This window comes from Ictidomys tridecemlineatus, chromosome 11 (genome assembly GCF_052094955.1).
Source record: "Ictidomys tridecemlineatus isolate mIctTri1 chromosome 11, mIctTri1.hap1, whole genome shotgun sequence".
Lineage (NCBI taxonomy): Eukaryota > Metazoa > Chordata > Mammalia > Rodentia > Sciuridae > Ictidomys > Ictidomys tridecemlineatus.
In genome coordinates this window covers 66,893,479-66,901,571 of record NC_135487.1, presented here as the reverse complement: position 1 = coordinate 66,901,571, position 8,093 = coordinate 66,893,479, and positions in this window count along the sequence as shown.

Genomic DNA, 8,093 nt, shown 5'->3' with positions numbered 1-8,093 from the left:
ACTATGTAGTGACTATCTTTGTCTCTTTTTACAGTTTTTGATCTAAAATCTATTTCATCTGATATAAATCTAGATATTCTTCCTGACTTTTGGATTCCAGTGTATGGTATATTATTTTTCATCCATTCACTTTCAGTCTTTGTGTTTTACTGGTAAAGTAAGTTTCTTGTAAGCAGAATATTATTGGCTTGGATCTTGTTTTTTTTTTCATTCACAAAGTTTATAGTTTGGGGAAAACTTAATACATTCAAGGTTATTAGCGATAGGTAGACTTCTGCTATTTTAATTTAAAAAAAATTCATGTATATCTTTTGTTTCACCTTCCCTCTCTCATTGTTTATCTCTATGGTTTGGTGGTTTTTCTATATTAATAAGGTTTGGTTCTTTTCTCTTTTATGTATCTGCTCTATTAGTGTGTTTTATACTTTTATGATGGTAGTTATATTCTGTTTGCCTCCATGTAGGACTCCCTTAGGCATTTCTTTTAAGTCCATTATGGTAGTGATGAATTCCTTGGGTTTTATACCCTTCATGTTTGAGGAATATCTTTGCTGAATATAACATTCTTGGTTAACACTTTTCTTCTGGCCTGTCTCCTTCTCTCTCTCTGTCTCTCTGTCTCTGTCTCTCTGTCTCTCTCTCTCTCTTTTTCTCTCTCTCTTCTTTGAGAATGTTACCTCTTCCTCTCTTGGTCTGTAAAGTTTCTTCTGAGAAATCTTAGTATATGGGGTTATATATGACCATTTTTAATCTTGATATTTTCAAATTCATTCTTTGACTTCAGACAGTTTGATTATAGTACAGCTCAGAGAACATTTTCTGGTTAGCTCTGAATTGGGAGCTGAACTTTGAACTTTCTGGATCTGAATGTCCCATCTCTTTACCAAGATATGGAAATTGTTCAGCTATTACTTCATTAAGTATGTTTTCTATGATTTCTTTCCTTCTATAACTCCCATAATGCAAATATTTGTTTGCTTGATGATGTATCTTGATTAAATAGACTTTCTTCATTCTTTTTCTTCTATTGTTGGACTGCATTATTTCAAAAGATCCTGTATTCATGTTCAGAAACTCTTTATTGTTTTGCTTGATCTACTTTGTTATTGAACCTCTTAGTTGTATTTTTTTATTTCATATATTCAGTTCTTCAACTCTGAAGTTTTTTGTTTGATTCTTTTTATGATCTCTCTCTTCTGATTTCTCATTCAAATCATGAGTTGTTTTCCAAAATTCACGGATTCACTGTGTTCTCTTTTATAAATCATTTGAGTTTCCTTAGAAGCATTCTTTTGAATTATTTTTAGTATTTCATCAATTTCCTTTTGCTTGTGGTTTGTTGCTAGTTTATTCTTTTTTCATTTGTAGCTGTCATGTTGCCTGTTTTTTTTTTTATGATTCTTGTGTCCCTATGTTTATATATTTGCACAGTTGCTCAACAGTTATCTCTCTCAATTTTATAAGATGGCTTTTGGTATTAACAGTCTTTCTCCTGAAGATATTTTAGAATGCTGGTTGGATAGGCTTTGTTTGCTTTGGTTCCAGGTAGGCCCAGTAGTATAGTCATCATAGAGTGTTGTTAGCTATAAATAATGTTGGTAATGCTTGCAGGAGTGGGATCCCCAGCAGGACTCCAGGTAGTACATGTCGCTGTGGGTATGTAGCAACTGTCAGTTCCTATGGGTCCTGTAGGAGTGGGGCTGTACCAGTGAGCCTAGGAGCAGTGTGCATGACAACAGAGGCAGGGCACCCATAGTTCTGTGTATTATTAGTTTGGTTGGGGGAGACACAGGTGGATTGGGATCCCACTCTGGCGAAACACACAGATGCAAACATTCTAGTAGCTCCCCAATTTGGGCTTGGGATCTGCAAGGAATGCAAGATTCCCCAGCAAAATCTCAGTGTGTGTGGTGACAGAGAGGGCTCTTGGGGCCCCTATTTACCTTTCCTTGTTGTGGGAAGACTTTTCCAAGTTTCAGACTAATCTTGACTGAGCAATGGAGTGGTTGATGGTATTATAGCTGAGTCGCAACTGTTTATCCTTTGTTCTGGTTCTTCTTTGTGGGAGTGAACCAGAGCAAAACCTCTAGTGAGCCAGAAATCTTTATTTGCATTTGTTGATTTTGCTGCTATATGTAGGAAGTTTTAATTGTGACTGTTGTCTCCTTCTAAAACTTGGTTATGATTACAATGGATTGAAAACACCCTCTTTGGATCCATTGGGCAAATGTCCAGTTGTATCTTCACTATAAAGTGGAGACAAGGTAGGCTTTTAGCAGTGTTTAGAATTTACCCACTTAGCACAGGCATAAGCTGGAGATCAAAATGATGAAGCTTAGTTTTAATGCTATGGAATTCATATTAAACACAGCTGATAAATACAAAGAGTGGCATCTCCAGAAAAGTTAAAATCTTTAAAATGCCCTTCCTGAGGACTCTGTGTCCCATCTTGTATTCTTCTTCAGGGAATACCATTGGTCTTTGACAATGCTTCTCTGTAATAATGCTCAGTGCAACAATAAATTTCTTCAAGTGTGTGACTAAAAGCTGCCTGAAAGGCTTTATAGTCATTCAGCCCATCATTCTTCATAAACTTCCGCATTGCAATTCCATTTGTTTCTTCGTTATTTTGTACAGTTTCCCTTTAGTAGATGTCTGTCGACTCCTTCACATCTGGATCCAATTAGAGATCACTCTTTATGTGAATCTAATTATCTGTCTCTACATGTGCTCAGCAGAGACACAATTATTAATAAGAGTTTGAATGTGGCTTTCCATTTTAAAATTGCTTTTTCCTTTTATTAGGCATCCTCAATAACTTGAATTCCAGCCCTAATCCTGACTCTGGCTTTTAGAAAGACATTCAGAAAACTGGGGCACCAGAAAGTTGAGTAAATTTGTTCTTATAAAGTGGGGCAAATCAGGGACAATCAAACAGGCTGACATCTATGTGGCAAAATTTCAGAGAATCAAAGAAGGTCTTTTGTTCAAAACATTCTTTGCCTTCATGGTTTAATGAGTGTTAGCTGTTCTGCTACCACCTCACCTCCACTATCAAATGGGGTAGTCAGTTTGGGTTTATATGTTGGTGTAGGTTTTTGCTAATTTTTTTATTTCTTTCTCTCTATTTATCCACTTTTGTTAACAAAGTCCTAACTTCCTTTCAGAGAATCACCCCTTTTCCTACTGTCATTCCATGTGCATAAGTGGGAGTTCCATACCCACAACCAGAGGTAAGAGCTTAACACTTCATTCTTCCTTACTATAGGGATTGGTTTAGGTTGGGAACAGATCTCAACCTGTTCTAATAAGGAAAAGTCTTGAGACTTGGGTAACTGATACCACTGAACAACATTGACTTCTTTTTTTTTTTTTTACTAGAATTGAACTTGGATCAAGAAGTGCTAAATTGCTACAGTCACCTCTTCTCAACTACAAGATAAGTGATGTCAGAGAACACAAACAAATCAAAGAGAACAAGGATGAAAGAAAACACGATAGAAAACAAGGACTTCTGGGTTAATCCAAGCCTGATATTCCAGCAAATTTTTATTTTTAAATTAAAATAAAGTTTAAATTTAATAAATTTAAAATATATACTTAAGAGAGTTTAGTTTGGGTTACTATTGGTTACAACTGAAGGACTCTTAACCGACACAATTATTATTTACATTCTAATTTTCCTTGGTTTCGTTTTTTGAAAATGAAATATTTGATACCTGAGAATTAAAGACAAAAACATGAAAGCAATGGTTGTATGAACCAGAAATAAACCCAATGAAGAAAAAAGAGCCTGGAAATGTTCAAGTTCCAGATTTTAGAATTCAAAGTCTAGGCTGTTGATTTTATGCTGTGACCTATTAAATTTTGCCTCTGTAATCAGAATTTTAACAAATGCAACTATATAGAAATGCAGCAAAGACTAACATGTCTCCACTTAATAGATAAACTAATATTGTATGTTTTAAATTATGTGCTAAATTGTGTTCTATGGAGTCCTAACCACTGAATTGTGCTCTGTCTCACCCCCAGTAGAAGCACTAATTCACAATATATCACAATGTTACTAAGAGAAAGGATCTTTTTAAAAAAAATTTTTAGTTGTTGATAGAACTTTATTTTTATTTATTCATTTACTTATTTATATATGGTTCTGAGAATCGAATCCAGTGCCTCACACATGCCAGGCAAGTATGCTGTTGCTGAGCCCCAGCCCCAGCCCCAGAGAAAGGTCTTTAAAGAGGTAATTAAATAAGGGAAGGAGGGGGCATGGGGTTAGAAATAATGGTAGAATGTGATGGACATTATTTTAAAGTACATGTATAAAGACACGAATTGGTGTGAATGTACTTTGTATACAACCAGAGATATGAAAAATTGTGCTTTATATGTGTAGTAAGAATGGTAATGCATTCTGTCATACATAAATAAAAATATGCTAAAAAAATGAAAATAGAGGTTAGCCGTCAAAAAAAAAAAAAGAAGTAATTAAGTTAAAGTAAGGTCATTCAGGTGGGCTCCAAATCAATCTGCCTGGTATTTTTATGAGAGGATTAGAACACCCAGAGAGAGACACTAGAAATGTATGAACACTAGGGATATATGAGGACAGAGTGAGGAGACAGATATTGGCAAGCCTAGGAGACAAGCCTCAGAAGAAACCCAATCTTCATACTTGTTGACCATGAACTCCTGGCCTCCATAAGGATGAGAAAATAACTTCATCTGTGGTGTTTTGCTATGGCACACCTAATGAACTAATATAGTATGCATCTGAATGTTCTTGTTTACCTTAGGGATGGGATTTAACTTCAAGAGTAAACACAACTTTTGAATTGCCACTTACTTTAAAAGGTGCACATCTTATGAGAAAGAATATGGAATACTTGTGGGAGAATGAGAATATCCACATATAAGGCAAAATTTTGAACTGCATGAAGTTCACAGTCAGCTTGAGTACTTAAGCTATCTGTACATGAAAAAAAAAATAGAAATGAATCAAGAAATGCTAAATGAATGGCATAGACATAGTTGTTCTGGGGATGCCTAGGAAATGGGAGGAATAGTTGGACAAATTTTACCTAGTGAGTTGTGTCTCAAAAATCAGAAGAGATTTCAGTGAAGAGAAGACCTCTGGACAAGGAAAATGTCAGAAATCAAGCAACAAAAGGTATTTGGGGGAATAATTCTGAATTAGGTTGGCTATCAAAGAAGATTCCTATGGGAATAGTAGAAAAGTAAGTGTGGGAAGACAGTGTGGAAGCACATTATGGAAAGTTTAATGGTCAGACACATTAATTTGGAGTTTTTTAGTGAAGACAAAAAATGGGAAGCCATTGATGGTTTTTCAGCAGGGAAGTGATGTGATAAAAGCCTGTTTTGAGAAGACTTCTCTTTTGGCCTCCCTGTGGAGTGTGTCAGAGGACTCAAGGTGAGAGAGAGAAGTTCAGCCAGAGATGGTGTGTCCTGGTCTACTGAGGAGGAAAGGAAGAGACTGGGGTCTGCTCTAGCTTCATGAGGATGAAAGTTTCCCTTAACTCTCACCTGGAAATATGTACCCAAGAGCAACTTTATTCAGTTTGATTTGCCTTAGGCTATGTGAAGAGCCCATTGTTAACCCTTCCTGAACATAATCTAGAGTCTCTTTTAAATGCTAAGTGAGTCCTTGTTCAGCTGCCTCCTACATGGGACTTGGCAAATCCTAATAATAATATACTTTCTTGAAATAAGATCTTTATATTCTTCTGTTACTAATTCCCTCTGGTGCCTTTGCATAAAATGCATGAAATCTCCTCATTATTGCTTAAATGCCCTTGCCGATATAAAACTATTTCATTGTGGGAATTTTCCTTCAAACACCTGTTCCTTTTTATTATTATTATTAATATGAAAATTCTCTTAGTTGAACTTTCTCTCTCTCTCTCTCTCCCCCTCCCTCGCTTGCTTGCTCTCCCTCTTGCTCTTGCTCTCTCACCTTCTTTCCCTTTCTCCCTCCCTTTTTTTTCTTCCTTCCTCCCTTTTTTGGTAACAAGTATGCAGCCCACTGAATCAGTTTTCTCATAGAGTCCACTGAGGAATGTACCGATCTGCTTTCTCTTTCCAGATGTGGTTTAATTGTTTAACATAAAGACATATGCTGAGATTTAGGAAGAACTCCCTCCAGAACTCAGTATTATCATTATGTGCCAATTTAAAACCATCAATGATCAACCAGAGATCTTTTCTGCCCTTCAATTAAAACATACTGGATGGGCAGGATATGGTAAACCAGATGCAATAATTAAGAGAATAGTTTAACTGTTCATATTGCACATTGCTGTTTGCTACAGCATGACCATTAAACAAAAAGTAAAGCCAAGAAGGGTTGTATAGCCTCATAAAAATTCCATTTGGCTTGGAAATACAGTACCATTTTACATTAATGTTAAACACTCCAAGAGATAATTACACAGCCATGAGTCAACTGTGTCAAATAATTAAATACAGGAAATGGATGGATGAAAAAAAAAGTCCCTCTCCTTGACTTCGACCCTTTCCAAATAAATTAAAGGAAAAAAAAAATTCACCACCTGCATAAGAGAATTCTCTTTGGAATCCTGATCCTTTGGGAACTGCAGGTGGCGGTAGGGAAAAGATGTTAGTATTCACATTCTACATACACGGGAAAGGAAACCATTTCTCCTGGCAGCTCCAAGATTTTGCAACAAGACCATTTATCTAGGAAGAGTAATGGTTTGGAAAATACTTTAAGAGATATCAAAGGGTTGCATAGCATTTATTCAGTTATGTGGTAAGATAAATTATTACTTCCTAGTAAAGTGATTATGGTAAGGTATCCCATGAGAGTCTAATGGAAATCTTTCTGATTCATTCTCCAATTATTTCTATGGATGACATTCATACTGTCAAATATTCAACTTTTGAACATTTTCTCGAAAATATCCATTTTTTCACTTTGAAGATTTTCTTCCCTCCCTCTTTTTCTCTTCAGTCTTTTCCTCTTCTGCAAAAGACATCTTTCTGCTATCAAGTTTGTTAAGGACAGACGACTCTGTTTTGGAGTGGATATATGGAAATTGAAACATATATGTGATATATATTTCTATGAAGGACAGAGGTATCACTTCTCTTTGATGGAAGGTAGTTAAGCCTATTAAAATCCCTTTTCTTTCTTTCTTTCTTTCTTTCTTTTTTTTTTTTTAAGGACCCTGAAATGAGAGTAGCTCAGAATTCCCTTGTCTCCAATTAAGTTGTTGAGGGAGAAGCTAACCAGGGTTCTCCTAAGAGCTAGATGTTCAGGGCAAAAACTAGCTGTTAACTTAATGAACCAATCAAAGGAATTTATAAAAAGGTGGCAGGCATAAGGGAACCAGAAAAGCAACTGAAAAGGGAATTAATCAGTTATATGAAAATCAAGAAAGTGAATTAAATAAAATCTACTGAACTTCTAAGAAGTGATAATTTCATTTGAATTAAATCTGACCTTAGTTTTTGAGGATTTTATAATAAAGAATTATGTACTCAGCTCCTGTTGGCTTTATACCAGGGAGTTAAGTCCCAAACCTTAGGGGTTAGAAAAAGTCCTTTTCACCTCAATTATGTGATTCATACCTTGATATTTGTACTGTCTATAGACTTTCACTGTTGTCTTTTATGAAAGGAACATTTTAATCTAGATTAGCAACTCAGCCATATTAATGAGCTACTTGGAGGAGAGCCCAGAAAAAGGCAGGGTGAAGAGACACTGTTATCAGCAACTTTTCAAGTTTGGCAGATAGGTAGCATGAGCTAGTGACGAACTATATACAACATAAGATCACATTTTTATACTATAAATCCACAGAAGCCAACTGGATTGTATTCACAGAGTAAAGATTTTCCTAATGCATTGTGATTGTTTCTGGCAGAGATTATAAACATACAGCATGATCCCATCGTGGCTCAGGTCAGTTGCTATTAAGTGTCATGAAAAAGGTCATCTTGTTGGAGAAAAAAAAAAGTAGAAAAGGATTGTGGTTTCCTTCTTTTCTTTAGTTCGGTTTATTATTCTTTGTGGTAGGCATGCAGCTGCCCAATTGCTCTTCCCTGGTAAT